Consider the following 19,183-nt stretch of genomic DNA (forward strand, 5'->3'; position numbering starts at 1 on the left):
AAAGTTAAGAGCTGTCTAAGTTTTCTGAGTTTTTAAACAAACCCTTGTCTGCAAAATGAACTACAACAAAAAATTCCACTAAGGTGGCCATTTTTGTCCAGCGAGAAGTCAGAAAATGTGCCTCGCACCTTTATTAAGAAGTGCCCATAAAACTGTTAGCTATAGCAAATCCTGTTGGAACGACCATTTTTGGTTTCCAAATAACTTTAGTGATAAACGAAGCATAAAATTTTCCAAAATGATTTCGCGATATTTTGATAAAAAATATTTGGTTTTAAATTTTGTCAAAGTAATTTTGAAACAATAAAATTTAAAAAAATTTAATAAACGTAAGAATTTTTAAATGAAGATGCTCAAAATCTAATTCAAATAATCCAAACAACTTTAGATATATGTATATATGAATATTCTCATATTTTTTTCAGAATAGTTTCACTTCTTTATTTTTTTTAACAAATCTAAAAGGTTAAAAAAAAAATCTTAAAGAAACACTTATAGTGCGTCAAGACAATCAATACTTTCATTAACTGGGAACAAATAACATATAATGATACACCTGTTTCGAAAAACTACAATTATAAGTGAAACTTGTAGGAAAATACAGCACAGCTAGTAATAGAAAAGGTCATTGTTTGAAAACCAGTTGTGGTAGTGTAGTTTTGAAAAATAAAAAAATCACGGAGCCAAGGGAGATAATAGGGGCATTATAGCAGGGTGAATGAAAATTAAGAAACGAAATGTAGTTACGCAACTGACGTTTTTATTATTATTACTGTAGTTGTTGTTATTATTATTTAAAAAGGAGATGTGCTAAAAAAAGAAAGAATACATAAGAATAGGGGGAAAAATAACTGTCTTTTATTTTCATAAATTCGATCTCAACTACAGGAGAAAAAGAAAAAGTACATAAAAATAATAATAAGAAAAAAAAAGTCTTTATTTTCATAAATTCGATCTCAACTACAGGAGAAAGAGCACAAGACTTTCATTATTGGAAGAAAATAATAGAGAATTCAATCATTCAATTCGAACTAATTAAATAAATAAAATCCTTTGACATGCAAGTTTCTCTAACAATTTATTTTGTTGAAATAAATTAGTACAACACAAGACATCTATATCAGCCGCTAATTGAAAAAGCCGGCTTTTTGCCAATGTATCCGGAATTTTTTAAACAGTGCGCTTTTCAAAGTCTTCGGTATTTTCTAATCTGCTTCAGATTTTTTTTAGGCTTAATACGATCAACCAATGTACCTTGAGGCTACTTGAGAATTTCTCAATCAGTCTAAACTTGCTAAGCCTTGCTACTATAAGCCATTAATAAAACTATTTTAAGCCTCACTATTCTGCGCTTACTGCAATCTGCCTAAAATAAAACTGGACTCTCTTTTTTAAGCCAATTTTGGCGAAAATATTTTTTTGTTCTTTTTATATAAAACAAAACTATGGACTTTTCCCTTTAAAAAACCGTTTAAGTTTTGTTTCTACACCAAATAGGATAAAATTGACAATAATTATTTAAAAAAAAACATCGATATTAGTTATTAAATTGATAACTGTATCCTTTTTGTCCTTTTTCACAAAAAGAATTTTTTGGTTATTTTCCATCATTCCTCAAAATATTTTAGTTCAAAGAACTAGAAATTCTGCATGAATGTTTCCTGTACATGTCTAGGAACAATAGATTCAGAACTACTTTATAGATTTCGTGGATTTTATATTTTACAGCTAAAATAAAAATAACTGTAGTTTTTTAAGAAATTTTTTTTCTTTATATTTTTATGTCTTCTTACCACAATTATTTCATGTATAATACACACAAAAATCTATATGAAAAATTTTTATCTCAAAATTTCGTTGGTATAATTAAGCAATGAACAAAATTCTTTTGATAAACTTAAAGGGATGTAGGCTCACAGCCAATAAGCCTAAAATGTGTTGGACTGATTAAAAGATAGTGGAAACAAAACCATTTAGCCTGGTGCCTTTGCTAAATGACTGCAGCTGTCTGCTGAGCGCCGGATTATTCATTTAACGACATCTAAATCCATTATTTGATAATATCCGGGAAGTCATATCTTAATTCCAATTTTCGTTAAAATAATTTGGAGTCACATTATTCGAACTGATACAGCGAGAAGCAAAACTTGAGCAAGTTCAATTAGGTTAACTGTACGAAAACAGCATTTTCCTTCATAGAATTCACAGCTTTAAATAGATATAGAGAATTGCATTCTGAATTAGTAGAAATTAGCGATCAAAGCTTTCAGAAACGGAACTATTTGTGTGCAATGAAAATGGGTTGCATATACCAAACGGTTTTCAATAGATATTCGATATTAAAGGTTTCTGAAATGGTTCAATTTGTGGTCATAAAGATGAGGCCCACCCTTAAACGGTTTTAAAGGCATTTGTGATCAAAGGATACAGAAATGGCATTTTTTGTGTCCAATGAAAATAATTTGTATCCAGAGCGGTTTTCAGTAGAAATTCACGATCAAAGCTTGAAGAATTAATACTACTTGTGTTCAATAAAAACGAGTTGCATCGATGGTGGTTTTGTAATGGAAATGGGCCGTTTAAATTGTAAGAAAGCATATTTTTGGCAATTACTCTCTCTTCCCCTAAGCAAAAAAAAAAAAGCAAATCATAAAGAAAGGGGGGACAAAAAGTTTGACATAACACATTTAGGTTATTATAAAAACATTTAAAATTTTATGTAATTGTTATAAAAATTTTAATAAAAAATATAAGCACTAATAGTGCACATCCAATCATTATTCAAATGAGTAGACAAATGTCATTACTAAGCGAGACTGAAGTTTATAAATAAAACTTGAAATAAAATTTATAATAAGTGTATTTTGATTTTTAACTGCTATTATATGTTTATGAAATATAGCATGATATATGACTAGGGGGTATTTTATTTTATTTTATAACAGGCGTTGAACAGCTACCCAATTCTGAGTTTGCGACTATCAATGTTCAACTCCATATCCTTGTAGTTTTGAACCCAACCCAGAAACTCCAGGATCAAGCATTGGAACAAACTAGTCTTCGTTTAGGACTATTGGATGGAACGAACACGCATTTACGTTACATTGAGAAGGAAACGACGAAATCCTTCCAAGGTAAGCCCGACGGCAAGGGGATTCTATCCCATGAGCTTACTACCACTGAGGATATTATAAGACAGCACTGTGGTCGATGCAAGCCGGGAGAAGTTTTCGTATCAATCAGCCACTGCTGAGGTTCGAACCAGGGACACCCCACAGGGAGGCTTCTGAGCCAGCCCGGTTCGACAAGGGGGTAAGGTAAAGTGTGACACATTGTGACAAAGAGGAAGAGTGGGGGTCAAAAACATAGTAATAATGGAGGAACAAAAATAAGACGGTCTCTTCAAATGTGTTGCACAGGTCAAACATAATTGCAACATGGTGCATACACCTCCCATCTGTTATCAAAAGTAACTTTTAATAGCATTCTTTCAAAACATCGAAACATTTAAAAAAAATCTGGATGAAAAAAAAAACATTTTGATGTTAATTAGTACTTTGATTCAACAAAAATATAAAACATAACGCATCTTTTTCGATCATAATAATTAAACCACTTCAGAATTTCGACATTCACACAGTTGGTTCCTTCACACAGAGAGATCGAAACAGAAGGTTGGTTCATTTTCGAAAACCAGTGCGGAAGAAAACACCTTGACGGTTCCACGATGACGTAGAATCCCCCTTTGGAGTCCTCTCTTGCGTCAAGCTATTGAAGGATCGATAGGGAGAGAACGGCTGTTACGGCCCTTAGAGCCGTGAAGGTTATCTCCCCCCCCCCTGGAATCCTCATTTATTACAGTACTTTTCTTAAGCAAGTAACATTTGTGTGATGTAACTTCAGATGACAGATGACCTCATTTTCAATAAGCTGTACAAATTTACTTTTACCTTCAAATGATATCTTTCTTTAAATAAATGCTTCGCCCATGTAATTAATTCTATGCTCGTTGTTATGTTAGTTATCTTGTATTGTACTTATGATAGTGATTTCATAACAATGATGAATATCACTTTTAAATTATTTTAGAGAGTTCTAGTTCTCGCTAACAAGTTGTGGTCTGACAGCAGAGAGATTAATTCAAATAATGCTTCTTTTTTTTTCCATTTGTTTATCCACACTAAAGAAAATGTTACGAAAATCGGAACAATGCAATAAACTAGCTGATTCTGCATACATTTTTTAATTTAAAAAAAATAATAAAAATGTTATAATAAGATGATTTTAGGGATAAAACTCGGACCAGATGTTCAACGAGAGAAAAAAAATCTGATTAAATTTGATTTAGTTACGTAAACTTTGGATATTAGAATTTAGAAAGTCAGAAATACAATTCTAGCAGAAAACGACAAAAATTTAAGTTATGTGTGTTAGCATATGTGTGTTGTAATTATATTTCTGACTTCCTAAATTAAAATTGTATTTCTGACTTTCTGAATTGAAATAAAACAAATTTGGATTTAGCTGTTTTAAGCGTTTTTCTATTTTGATTTATTATTTTAAATGTTACTTATTTTGTCTTTTTTTGAATTTGTAAAAAGGTTTTATTCTTTGATTAAATTAAAAGTTGTGTCAGAACTCATTTTGTAATAAAAATAGTAATATAAATATAATAGAAAAAAATGTAAAGGGTAAAGCTCGGTTCAGATGCATAGTGTGCAAAAAAAGACCTTTATTTTATTATCATAATTTTGGCATAGTGCTACAAACAGAGATAATACAATGAAAAGAGTTGCTGTCACGCTACCCCCTCGCAATGTGAGGGAATTGCAGGACCAGTTGATGAGCGCTTGGTACCAGATACCTCAGACTACCTATCAGCACCTTGTGGAATCAATGCCACTGCGGGCGCTAGCAGTTTTGAGGGCTAAAGGTGGTCCTACATGTTATTAGCAGGGTGGTAATAATGTAATGGCTCTTCGGTGTATTTGTTATGTTAATATTATTGTTATGATATTTTTTTCGTGTTTCCGTATTTGACATTTTTCGCATTTATTTCAGAGGTTTGCGCGGTCGCTGGGAGAGGGTTTGATGGTGTCTCCTAAAAGTTTTCTTAAATATACAGTTTACGGGAAAAAAATCCGTGTCTCCCAAAAGTGGTCTTAAATAGAGGAGGTCGCTACATAGAGGTGGTCTGTCCTAGAAGTCTCTCTGTAATACATTTGGTTTCAGCTTTTCAAACATTCATCTTTAAATTATTAATTATTACACAGATTTCTTGATTTTTGTCCAACAGATTGTACCATAAATGCGCAAGAGCTACTCAACACAAATATTAAAAAAAAATTATCCTTCTTCTTTCTAACTAAATTACGCATTTAAACAAGCAAAATAAGATTAAAAAAAAGTATACAATTAATTCCATAAGGATACAAAGATAATAATTTAAGACTCTTAGCGGAAGCTAAAAGACAAAGACTCACAGTATATTACCAATGATTTGAAAGTCAATCTTACAAAATTAACAATAGAAGGAATCGCAGGAAAAAAAAGTGAAGTATCAATAAAGCAATTCGGTAGATGTCTCTCGGAAATGTGAAGGTTAAGAAACAAAATCCTCATTCATCATTATTCACTCACATTCTCAAACTACATATATTTTGATCTATTTTTATTTCAAGGACAATATTTTGTCTTGTGTGATACCCTGATTTTACATTCATTCAACAATGTATTTTACTTCATTTTTTTATCTTATTTTCTGTTACCAGAAATTTTCCGCAAGTAAAAAAAAGACAGTAAATTTTATCTAAAGTAAGATACATAAATAAAGTTATGAGGAAACTATATAAAATAAGAATTTAATTGAATGCATAATGTGGTTGAAAAAATCCACCATTAAGGACCACGAAGTTTCCGTCGAATGTTTTGATACATAAGGTCAGATCATTTTAGTTGTTTCATACATTAAGGATGGCCTTTTAATAAGGATGGATAAAGTTTCAGTTTTGTTATATATTTAAAGAATAGATAAATACTAGGAGGCTCCGCCCCCTGCTCGCTAACGCTCGCCAACCCCCGAGAATTGCTACGCAATCCTATCACGCCGTGAACCATGGCTCGCTGCACTCGCTCGCCAATGAACACAATGTTCTAACACAAAGACATAATATATTATCATCAAAGACATAGTATTGTACTTATGTAGAAGAATTCTACCAATGTTCTTATTGGCTTTTAAAAAAGTATATTAGCTATTTAGATTGTACATGGTGAAAAAATCAAAACATTAGCTAAATAAGAAACATATTAGCAAAATAAATTATCAAATATTGCTTCACTAATATTCTGCATTTTAAAGCGTGAAAATTCAATGCATAAATAAAAGCGAAATATAAAAAAATTCAATGCATTCAATACAAACACTTTAACGTTTTTTAGACGTTTAGGTAGCTCCCAGTAGAAAAATATCAATTCAACAGCGGCCTTTTAAAGCATTCTCACTTCAATTAATTAATTAATTCTTAATTGAGTTTAAATTAAATATTGTCATGTTTTTAGTGCATGAATCTGAATTGAACAACCTGATAATGCTCACTCTGGTTATTGTTATCTGGTTGCTCACTACATGCTCTTGCGCGCCGAATCCAATCAATTAAAAATGAAAACTGTTGCCAGCGCGAGAAAAGAAATATCATCGGTTTTATTGATACATACGTACGTACGTATTAGCGTTTTATATAATAAGATAGATGTTGTTACAAATGCAGTTTCGCGCGCAGGTCGTTGGGCTACCGAAGCGGGGGTGCCATCCCCTCCGCAGAGGATCAAAATTGCGATGGCATGTCTTCGGATCATCCTCCGGGATGTTTCCCAGACCGTCGCCAATAGCCCATTGTGCAGCTCTAGTGCGACGTAAATTAACAACAACAACAACAAATGCAGTTTATATATATATAGTATATCTTATCACAAAAATATTTTAAATCATTTTTGAAAATTTTCCCGTTGATGTAAGTTCATTTGAATTCGCTACTCGTTTTATAGATTTCGTTTTATGTCTTGTTCTGTTTTTTTTCTTTACATTTTATTTTCTGTTTTTTACGTGATATTTATTACTTAATGTATTCTATTCTTTTTTGTTTCAAAACTTTTTTTTTTTGAGTGCTCCTCACACTTATTGTATTGCTATAATTTGCTTTGGTTATATTTGTACAATATTAGAAAGCACTCCTCTTTGCGGATATAATCGTGTGAGATGATGATGAGATTATATCTTTTTTCCAGATTTTTATTAAATATAATTTTTTTTAATACTTTTCTTCTCTTTTTTTCAATATTCTTTAATTTTCTTCTATGTTTTCTCTACATTTTGAAATCATTTTATGAGTTTTATATACTTGCAGCTTATTCGCAGTAAATAAACCTTGTTGATTTTCTTAATTTTTTTCATTTTTCTCTTTTTGTGCTTTTTGTATTTATTTATTGTGCTATACATACCCCCTGACGATGCTACCATATATGTTACTGCTTCCACTTTAATATCTTTTTAATATTTTTTTTTGTTAGCTCCTTTACTGCTTTCACAAGGTGTTTTTTAATTTGCCATTTAGCTTTTTATTTCATGCTAATGGCTTCGTTCTCGAATGAGGTAGTTCGTTGAGGTCGTATGAATATTGTATTGCATGTTAAATTAAAACAAGTCTTTCATTAAACGTGTTCATTTAACATTTCTTCAATTACTTTTCTGATTCATCTCCTTAAACGAGTTTGTTTTTAAAATTGCAACTTGTTAATTTTTTTTAAGACGAAATTTGCAGTGAAATGCTTTAAAATATTTATTCTGTACGTAAAACTTTTAAAAAAAAATTGTTGCATTTATTGCCTTTGAAACATTAAATTTCAATATTTCTCTACTTTAACTCTTTAAAAGCTTTACTCCGAGGATACAGTATACAAGCTCTTTTTTTTTTTTTAATTAATGCATGAAAAACTTTGATATTTTCATTCTTTGCATTAAATTAAAGAATTTCTTTTTCCAAGCTCCACTCTCGGAAACATCGAATTTCAACTTTTTTCTTACTAAATTCCTTTTTAACACGTTTATAAATGCAATTCTAATGTAAGCGTTTGAAAATTGAACAGTGGTTGCATCTTCAATCCTAAGATATACATGAAGCGAAAAGGAAAAGGAAAGAAGCGTAAAAAAATAATAGCTCAGAAATAAATGAAGTTAGTAAATATTCTATAGTTAGTTCTATATTAGTATAGAATTGCATTTATAAACGTGTTAAAAATTCCGTTTTAACACGTTAATAAATGCAATTCTAATGTAAACGTTGAAAATTGAACAGTGGTTGCATCTTCAAACCTAAGATATACATGAAGCGAAAAGGAAAAGGAAAGAAGCGTAAAAAAATAATAGCTTAGAAATGAATGAAGTTAGTAAATATTCTATATTAGTATAGAATTGCATTTATAAACGTGTTAAAAATTCCTTTTTAACACGTTTATAAATGCAATTCTAATGTAAACGTTTGAAAATTGAACAGTGGTTGCATCTTCAATCCCAAGATATACATGAAACGAAAAGGAAAGAAGCGTAAAAAAATAGTAGCTCAGAAATGAATGAAGTTAGTAAATATTCTATAGTTAGTTCTATATTAGTATTGAATTGTATTTATAAACGTGTTAAAAATTCCTTTTTAACACGTTTATAAATGCAATTCTAATGTAAACGTTTGAAAATTGAACAGTGGTTGCATCTTCAATCCCAAGATATACATGAAACGAAAAGGAAAGAAGCGTAAAAAAATAATAGCTCAGAAATGAATGAAGTTAGTAAATAAGAAGAAATAAATGTAATGAATACATTCCCCTGGAATTGTGCCAACGCTTCCTTCACTAACATCTGATTTTCAACTCAGCCCTAGGCCTTGTAGGGTCACGGCGGCAAAAAGCCAAGCAGTCTCCCACATCGCCAAAGCGAATGCGAAAAAGAACAGCAAAATAAACTGAATCCATTCATTTTATTCGAACTTCGAATCTTACGCTGTAATTCTTCAAAGCCCAAAATTGGACAAATGAAAACAAGACATTGATATAATTAAATAATAATTCATTAAAATTTGAATTATTGCTAGTACAGAAAACGAGACATTGAAATGCGAAAGCGCCTGATCGAATCTTTTTTTTTTCTTTTTCCAATGCCTGGAGAAAGACCTTTTGTCATACAAGTATTTACAGGGCAGATTTGTTGGCCACTTTTTCAGGGGCATCATATTAGGTGGGCCAACGTGGCTCCCACAGTAAGGACAGATAGTACAGAGAATGAAAGAACACCCATGCCTTGCCCGGGATTCGAACCCAGAACCTTTCTAATGCAAGGCCAGTTCCCTGCCCTCTACACAGGTCGGTCGGAGCCTAACTGAATCATTTGGGTAAATAATAATTCTTTACAACTTTAATTCAGACAAATGCAGAGAAAGCGAAATTTAAACGTGTCCGATTGAAATATTCGTTTAAAATAATAATTCTTTAAAGTTCGAATTCGGCCAAATTTTGTGAGTAAAAAATTGTAAAGCGTCCAATTGCTAAATAAATTAAAAAAAATAAATAAATAAAAATAAATAAATAAAAATAAATAAGTAAAAATAAATAAATAAATATAAGAAAAGCAAACAATTTAGTTCCACACTTAAGAAAAAAAGACGAAAGTTATAGAAAGTAAAGAAAAAATAATAAGTCATTATGTAATAGCATAGCGATTTGCTCATCTAATGTTTTGAGCAATTAAAATATATATTTCTATTGATCAATAAAACCAAACATTACATCAAATTCAATGTTACCGTAGCTGCTTTAAAAAAATGAAAAACCCTATGGGAAAATGACAAAATTCATTTTCGAAACAAAATGATAAAACAAACAAAAAATAATAGTGACTATAGAATATCTAGTGTACCATAAGACGAAAATCAAATTTTACTCAGTACTGAAATTAATAGATTTATAAGATCAAATTATTTTAAACTTAAAAATAAAGAGCTTTAAAAAAAAATCGAAGCAATTTATCTTCATCTATTCTCATCAATCAAAGTAGAAAGTGCTCGAATCCGGACAAAAAGTATTATACCGAAGTGTTCCAAAATCACAGCTCTTAATATATATTTATCAAGTCCTTGTCAAAAATAGAGTAGAAATATTAACATATTAGGAGAGGAAAGTTCATATTTAAGAGGGGGAAAAACACGTCATTGAAAATCTGTTTAATGAATTAGAGGAATGTGCGACTATAAATATCAAAACCACGCTTTCCTCGTTATGGATTTATCACATTTTGATACAATTTTTTTTCCTCACGTAAAGAATTATTTCCTCAAGTAAATATTTTTCAACTTCGTTTTGACCAGGATTCTAAAAATATATATCAAACATTATAAGAATATCTACAAACTGCGGTGATTTTAGAACACACTGTATACGTTTATTTTGATAAATATATTATACGTATTTTTTAAACGTACTCGAACTAAAAATTCCTATTTTTTAACTTCTAACACAAAATAAAAAGAAACGAAGAAATAGAAAGAAAAAAAAAATTAAACGTCAAGTTTAAATAAATCACTACAGTAAAAATTAAATGGTACTTTAAAGTACATTTTTCAGCAAAGCAAAGATTGCTTATATAATCTTTCCTAATTCATTTGCTCGTATCGTTAGATAAATAGGAAGGAAACTGAACAATTTGAACGAAATGGAAGTATTTTGTTCGAGAACATACATAATAAGACAATTGGAATCGCATTCGAATGGATATGGTCTATTTAAATAGCTTAACAAGGATCGTCTGCCTTTCAGACGCAGATGCAGTTACATAAATTGCCTAGCTTACTCGAGAATCATTTCCACTATAGGATATTATTTAGAAGATCATTATTTCTCGTCTGCCAGCGGATCAGCAAGAATAAAACTAGATTGCAAAGAGATTATTAAATAATGTTTATGCAAAAAGAATTATGTAGAACTTTCGTTTTAAAGGATAGATATTACCACACGAAAACTGATTTGTTTTATCTATTATTATTATTATTATTACAGATCTATCCAGAATGAATAAGTATAAATTACTAGAAATTATAGATAAATATAAAAATTCTTTAAATATAAGTCCTTATTACCCTGTATATTATCAAGTAACTACTGGGTGTCTTAAATTTGACTGACGGATTTTAAAAAAAGTTACGAGGAAACTATTCAATGCGAAAAAATTCATGTGATAATATACCTACAATTTTCTTCTCAGAATTTCTGGTTTCAGTTTTTAAAAAATTGACAGACGGTGCTGCAGTTAGTAAATGAGTAAATCAAAGAAAATCGATTGAAAATCGCATCAATATTTTTCGAAGTCTTTTGATAAATAAAAATTGCATTAAATTATTTTCAAAGTATAAGCTATTAGCCACAATCGCAAGTCGTAATGAGCTGTGAAATGATTTGTAGGTATTTTTTTTTTCGAGTTCTGGTTTTATTATCCATGAAACATTGATGGTTTTATTATTAATGAAAACATTCTAAACTAAAGCCTAGGAACTCTTGTTCGAAAGCTTTATGCCCTGCCACATTAATTTAAGACAAGAAATGATTTTTTTTTCTTTAATAAAAGTATTTTCCAGTTTAAAAAGAAATATAGAAAGCAGTCAGTTTAACTGATGCTAACCTGCATTTTTTGAAATCTTACTCATAAAAAATAACACATATGTATTATATTTTATAACCGTCGTTGAACAGCCAACCCAATTTTAAGCTCACGGTTTCCATGTTCAACTAAGTAGCCTTGTAATTTTGAAGCCCAATCCAGAAGACAAGGGAACTTCTGGATCAAGTATTGGGCGAAATTTGCCTTCGTGGGGGACATTTAGATGCAACTAACCCGCAATTGCGTTACGTTAAGAGGAAAACCTTGAAAACCTCCCATGGTTATTCTGACTCGGACCCATGATCCGTCTACCGCTGAGGGTATTTTACGTCAGCACTGTGGTAGGTGCGAGCCGGGTGAGGAATTCGCTATTGTTGGGATTCGAACCCAGTTCACCTCATTCCTCACCTACCCCTTAAGCCAGCACGGCTCCACATATGTATTTTGAAGTAATATAACCTTTCCTCTAGAATATTTTAAATTTGTAAAATTAAAAAGAAATAAAAATGTAGGTATCGAGGTGAATACAGAAATTCCTGTATACTATGTATGTACTGTGTATACTAATCCTGTATACATCATGCATATTTCTTATCAGCCTTCAAATAATTTTGGAGTTGAAGATTAATTAAAGTACGTATCTCTGAACCAATAATAAAAGCTTAAAAACAAATCCTAACTAAAACCAAAATATAAATCTTAGCAATTAGGAAACATAATTCTATATCCTTCTCCTCTATATAATCAAATGGTGGTTATTAATCTATATCTTCTATAGGTGATAAATTTATTTCTTATCACCAATCGCCAATGACATATGTTATTAGAATAAATGTGTTAAAAATTAGAATAAAAGAAAAAAAATTTTGCTTAGCACTTTGACTCTCTCCATTAAATTCCAATTCACAAAATTTAACTGTCAATTTTAATGTTTGGAAAAAAATCAAAACTATATGTTTAGACAAGAGAAGGTAAAATTATGTAAATTTTTCGGCGCCAAAGGCCTCTTGAAATCCAAATGATGACAATAATTAGCATGGAGGAGTGGTGCAAAATGGTAATCCTTTTGAGACTAAGTTCTCCGCCAAATAATCAATACATCAATCCATTTCATGGATGCAAAAGATCCGGAATACCCTTTTAGAGAGACGCGTCTCTTCAAAGCCCAGCCTTCAGGAAATCTGTCAATATTGTTGCCACAAAAGCTCTGAGAAATATAAATCTTTTGTAACATGATTTTCCAATTCTATTTTTATTCCGATGAAGATGCAGGAAAGAAAAAGATGTAACAATGAAGAAATAAAATAGAAGCCAAGACAATTATCTTACATCTTTCTAATTAGTTCTGTAACGAATATTTATGAAATGGTATGAAAAAAATAAATAGGGAACTCTTCGTTTATTCTGAAAAGTCGAAAATAAATAAGAAACTTTAAAATACAGTCTTATTAAAAGAATACAATACAAAGTAGAGGGGAATATGAATAGCTTTTCGCCTGTTCTAAAAATTGGAAGATTAATTAAATAGGAAGCATCAAAATACAATCTTAATCTCCAATGTAAATATTTTGAAGCAATAATTGAAAATTAGTCGCAGAAAAAAAAGAAAATAAATCTCAACATAAAATAAAATCTTAATTTTTACTCTTTCATTAATCAATAATTTAGAACAATATTTGTGTAGCGTTTGTTTTAGTTTTAGAGGGAAATATTTACATTTTCGGAGGAAAAAAAGTCTACAGCTAATTTGGAAGAAAATAAAAGTAATTCAAAAACTAAAACCAAGCTTATATGTTCTAAAAATGTGGTCGAGATTAACCGAAGAATAATAAACCACGTTTTGTGTCGTGTATTTAGTAAAAGTGAAAATGACTCACACTCGATTCCTTAAGTTAAAAACCTTACAGTATCTAAAAAGTTCTTATAGTACCTAATCTTACTGAAACCTAAATTTAAACATCACATTCAATTACTGGTAAAACTATAGAGGATAAATTACCAGTGAAATTGAATAAACAAAACGTTTAATAATATATTTTATTTGCCCCAAAGTATCAGTTCAAAAAATCTGCTTATTTTTTTAGAATAATCATTGAAGAATATAAAATTTTGCCACTAAATGTTAAAGGGAGAGGTTTTATTTTAGCCCATGTTAAAATAGCGCTCTTTGATGTACCCTTTCCAAAAGAAAGAAAAAAACACTACACAAATTTCAATTCCCATCTTGCTATGCTACAAATTTGAGCAAGTATTTTTAGAAACTTGGAAAATAATTCGATTTTTGAAGTTAAAATTTTGGAGATTTTCGTCAAGTAAAGTATATAAAAAATTAACAACTTGAAACATGGTAAAATAAAATTGCTATTGTAACCAAAAAACCAAGAACAAAAGAACAACAAAAACGTTTTTTCGATAATCTGAGAAAAAGTACTACACCTAAGTTGGCTGGAAAAAAAAAAGATTTAACTCTCCATGAAGTTTGATTTTATGGGTTTGAAAGAAGATCTTGCGAATAATTTTTCAAGGAATCAAATAGGGCGATTTCTACAGAAAAACAACAAATATCGAAATTTAGAAAATTTATAAGGACGTAAACAAAATGAGATTTGAAGTGCATATTTGATAAGATTATAAATAAGGTAGCATTAAGATACAAAGATAGCAGAAATTAAGATAACATTGAGATAGAATTACCCCAACTTACAAGAATTTGAAAAATAAACCAAAGACTCGGGTAGTAGAGCTAAGGGCTATACAAAACTTCTATGGCTGGACGTTATTAATTTGGATTTCAATATTATTAGGGGGTATAATTAGCGTATTGAACTGGCAAGATATGGCGACAAAAAGAACTGTATGGAGAAAAGTTCTGGATAAAGTCAAGCCTCTCCCAGGGCTATTTCTCCAAAGGTGATGAAGAATGTTTGAGGATCAAAAGATTTAAAACCAAAATCTCCAAAAAAAATTAATGCACAATACTTAAACTAAACCAGGGGTCCCCTAATGGTGTTCCATGGAACCATAAGGTTCCGGGTAAGGGTCACAGGGGTTTACCAGTTGTGATTTTTGAAACCTGAAATAAAATTTATATCCAGTTATTCATTATGCATATAATATTTCCGCGGTTTTTATGAAAGTATTCAATTGAAATGCTTGTGAGGAAATAAATTTCAAAACAATGTTTTTCTACTAAGAATATGAATTATTAATGAAAGATTCTGTTAGTATTTTGCATCGAATAAAAACAGCAAAATTCAATAGTAAAGAAGTAAGTTTCTTTAAAAACCCATTCTTAATGTTCTTCTTTTTCCGTTTTCTGTTTCAATGGAAAACATATTTCAGCTCATTCATTTCAGTCCATGCATGCATTAAAATCAAATTAAGAAATAGACTAGAGGCTGCTCCAGAACTATGAATACAACTGCCTGACGTAAGACTAATACTGATTAAACGACACGATAAAAAAATTTTAATCTTCATTTATTCATCAAATATTTTCAAAATAATTAATAGAATTTTGATCATTATATATTTTCAAACTAATTAAAAACCTATCGTTAATATATATGTTCACAAGTGCTTATAAAATTTATTCATCAAGTCTAGGGGTTCCGCTAAAGGAGGGTCGATCATTTAGGGTTCAACAGCCGAAAAAAATTGGGAACCGTTGTTCTAAATAAACCATAAGCAGATCTTTTAATAAGGAGAATTTTTTATATATTTATTTCTTATTTATTTTATTATTTTTTGATCTTATAAAATATACAGCTTCTAAAAAAATATTTATATTATTCCGAATAATTGTTTACAAAAAAAAAGTATTCAAAAATTTATACTTTATTGTATACTGCGCAAGTATTCAAAATTTAAAAGTGTATAAAAAATCAAATGTTTTGGTTCTACCAGTGCAATGTGAATAAACCACTTCTACGATATACACATTTTTAAGCTCCTTTTGTAATCGAGTCTAGAAAGGAGTACCAAAATGAAATAATCAAGCAAGAAAAGATTGGATTTAATCCCATTTTTTTTTCCTTAGCTCTGTAAAGGGAGTATTTGCTCCAAAGCAAAATTAATAAAATGCGTGTAATTGTTTTAAAAAAAACTATCCCTTATTGAATTATAAAATCTATAAATATTGTTTGAGGCCGAGATAGCTTGGTTGGCAGGGCGTTTGTGAGAACGTGAGTCCAGTGTTCGAATTCAGCCGGCCGAAGACTCCCCGTGTAGTAAATGGCGACTGGCGTGCGTTGAATCTGTCGGGTCACAAAGTCCTCCATGTTCCCATAACAAATCAGTACCTCTGGGGGTACTGAATTGGAGATTGATCGTTCTCTGGTTCAGGTTAAAATTATGATCTGTGGACGAATGAATGGATGTATGAATGAATCCGCCCCATAAACGGGTGTGACGTATGAGTCTAGAAGAATTCGAACTCTTGGTCATAGATGGCGCCACTGGAAAACAAGAACAATCACACCCTATCTGCCTTAATGGCCGACAGCAAAAATATCGCTTAAAAAGAATTCGGGGCTTTGAACAAAGTGATGAGGTAGAAGCAAGGGCGCCGGCAGAATAATATAAAAGGGGGTGCAACCCTCTTACAAACTCCCCCCCCTCCCCCCACACAAAAAATTAAAAATATTCAGTTATTTCATTTTGTTTTGCTATTACATACACTTTCATCTGTTAATTTTTTCAAGATACATTTCTTCATTGTTAACAAAATATTTAAAAAGAAGTACGAATTTCTTGTACTTGCAAATTTTGCCACGAGAAACTGTACTGATGGCGCTGGCATAGCTACTGACTTTGAAACACAAATAACTACAAACAGTAGTTTCGTATACTAACGTGTTTGTGCACGCTTAACATTGGTATGTATTTTGTTGATGAAGTTTTACAGTTTTGAGAAGTCAGTTAGTGTTATACACCTTTGTTAAACTAAATAACTAATAGAAAATATAATATTACTTATATTTTATTAAATGAAATTTAAAAATATAGCTTAGAAGTCTGCCAAGTTTGTTCAATAAAAATATGTTTAATAAAAAACTTTTATAACAAAATTATTTTTCTGTATCTCTTTAATTGTTTAAAAAATAAGCCAGGGGGGTGCAAGTGCACCCCCTTGCACCCCGCTGCCGGCGCCCTTAGGTAGAAGGCTTGTCTTACAAAAATTATAATCGCTTTTAAAACAACAAAGAAATCAATCCATTAAACATCACCTTATAACCAAAAAGTTAACTCCTCCCCTCCCCAGCAACTAATATAATTCTGAATTGAGAGTCAGAATCTTATCACCACGAAGACTAAGAAAAGGGGAAAAATCTCATTTCGTCAACTTCTTTAAACGAAAAATCTTCCAACCGCAATATCCGCTAAATAAATTGAAATCAGGAAACTGATTTCTGGTTTCATCTGTAGTACAGTGGCTGTGATTTCCGATTGCTCTTTTTACTTCGAAACATCAAAATGGAAGAAGACAAAAAAAAAGTGAGAGAAATGTGACTTAAAGGAAATGTTTTCAAAGAATATATTGACGAAAAAAAAAAAGAATGAAGAAAGAATTGGCAACGCATCAAATGCACCAGATATTCTTTGTTTTTAAATTACATAATACAGACGGGATATCATTATAAGTATAGGAACATAAGCAGAGAAATTTTATTTATCGAAGCATGATAGTCTGGTGATGATGTAAAAACTACCAGCTAAGAAAAGCACAAACACAAATACAAATTTATAAAAGATATTTATAACAATTCAAAAAATAAATTTATATTTATATCTACCCATCCATGAGTGTCGCGATTTATTTTAAAATTTAATACAAATGATCGATGTAAACAGCTAGACAGTTTTTTTTTTTTTTTTGCGTTTACATAGTTATTAGTATTAGTCATATGACTAAATTCATTCGGATTAGTACTTATGTGACTGAGCAGCTTATACGGCAGCTTTCTGCTGTCTTTTTCAACAGATTTAAAGGAAAACATTTTTAACATGTAAAGATTTAGATTGTTGTTGTTGTCGTTAAATTAAGGCCATGGGGTTGCTATTGCTGTTGTACTTAAGTAGCGCCATCTATGGCCAAGAATTCGACTTCTGTCACACCCGTTTATAGGACAGACCCATTGATAAATTCATTCATTCATCCACTGATCGTAATTTTGGCCTGGACCAGAGAACGATCAATCTCCAATTCAGTATCACCAGAGGTATAATTTGTTATGGGAACATGGAGGAATTTGTGACCCCACAGATTTACTGTGCACCAGTCACCATTTACTATACGAGGGGAGTCTTCGGCCGGCTGGATTCAAACTCCCGTTCCACGAAAGTGAGTCCAGCGCCCTGCCAACCAGGCTATCCCAGCCTAAAGATTTAGATTAATATAGTAATATAATTATCAGCAAACAAATCAATATAAAACTAGCAATGGATTTTAATAATAAAAGGTTATGCAAAAAGTTTATCTAAGTTATATTTATTGGTCAATTTTTTTAATTCGAATCAAATTTAAAATCATTAATTTTTAAATTTGAAAAACTTATTATTCTAAATAAAGCAAAATAGTTTCATTGGGGAGAGTAATAGATTATAAGGTATATATTCTGTTTAATTAGTACTTATTTTACTTTCAAATGCAAAATTTTATATATGGAGGCTTTGAATTCGTGGTATTAAAAGAATGAAGCTGCATTTTCATATTCATGCAAGTTATCGATTTTAAAGTAAACACACATCCAGTTCATTCCTGTTGCCTGCCAAATAGAAGGCACCACAAATCATACAAGAAAAGAGTTTTAAATTTTTTTCCTTATCTCAAAATAAACAGAGATGGAGTTGGACCACTATTCAAATGAAACCTTCTTAAATGTATGCGTTGAGGAATTCAGAAATCAAACAGAGCACAGTATAAGCACACAATCTGATGCACAAACTAAACAGAAAGTAAGATTACTTAAGATATTTAATCCCGCTTTATAAGTACCGAAACAATTATAGATGGATCGAAGAAATTAAAATTAGAAGGGGAAAAAACTAAAGCAAGAATCAAGTTAGAAAATAAACCACTTACATTTTTGAAAATAAATCTCGGAACATATTCAATGAGAACTAAGCATGACACCTTTACTTACCTAAAAAGAAGAAAAAAATTATTATAATAAATAAGATTAACAATCAAAACACATTACAGTAAAATATCAACATTGAACACATAAAATCACTCAATTTCTAACAAGAGCAACGAAAGGCCGTTTCGTAGACTGCATTGGACAATAACCTACCAAATATGAACACTAATTGTGTACATTTCAACAATGGCAGCTAAGAGTTCCGTTAATGGTCTGATTCTTTAGCTATATTACCATAAACAGTTTCCAACTAGTGGGCAATTTGTTTTAGAAATTTAGGCGGTAACGAAATTCAAAGTTTTGAAACAATATTTTCGTGCATATTATTACAAAGGAAAATATC

General features: G+C 30.8%; 1 protein-coding gene across 5 annotated transcripts in view; it reads right to left on the minus strand.

The window, feature by feature from the left end:
- The window catches only part of LOC107438735 (atos homolog protein A), a 106,155-nt gene that overhangs the window by 36,103 nt on the left and 50,869 nt on the right, over positions 1–19,183 (minus strand). For 2 of the 5 annotated variants that reach the window (XM_016051082.4, XM_071179943.2), the window contains exon 2: positions 18,783–18,843. The exons of the other annotated variants lie outside the window; for them this stretch is intronic. The gene's annotated coding sequence lies outside the window, so the exon portion shown is untranslated. The remainder of the gene's footprint in view (positions 1–18,782; positions 18,844–19,183) is intronic. 5 annotated transcript variants of the gene reach the window in all.

The sequence above is a fragment of the Parasteatoda tepidariorum genome, chromosome 3 (genome assembly GCF_982258835.1).
Source record: "Parasteatoda tepidariorum strain Cologne lab strain chromosome 3, Ptep-v5.0, whole genome shotgun sequence".
Taxonomy (NCBI): Eukaryota; Metazoa; Arthropoda; class Arachnida; order Araneae; family Theridiidae; genus Parasteatoda; species Parasteatoda tepidariorum.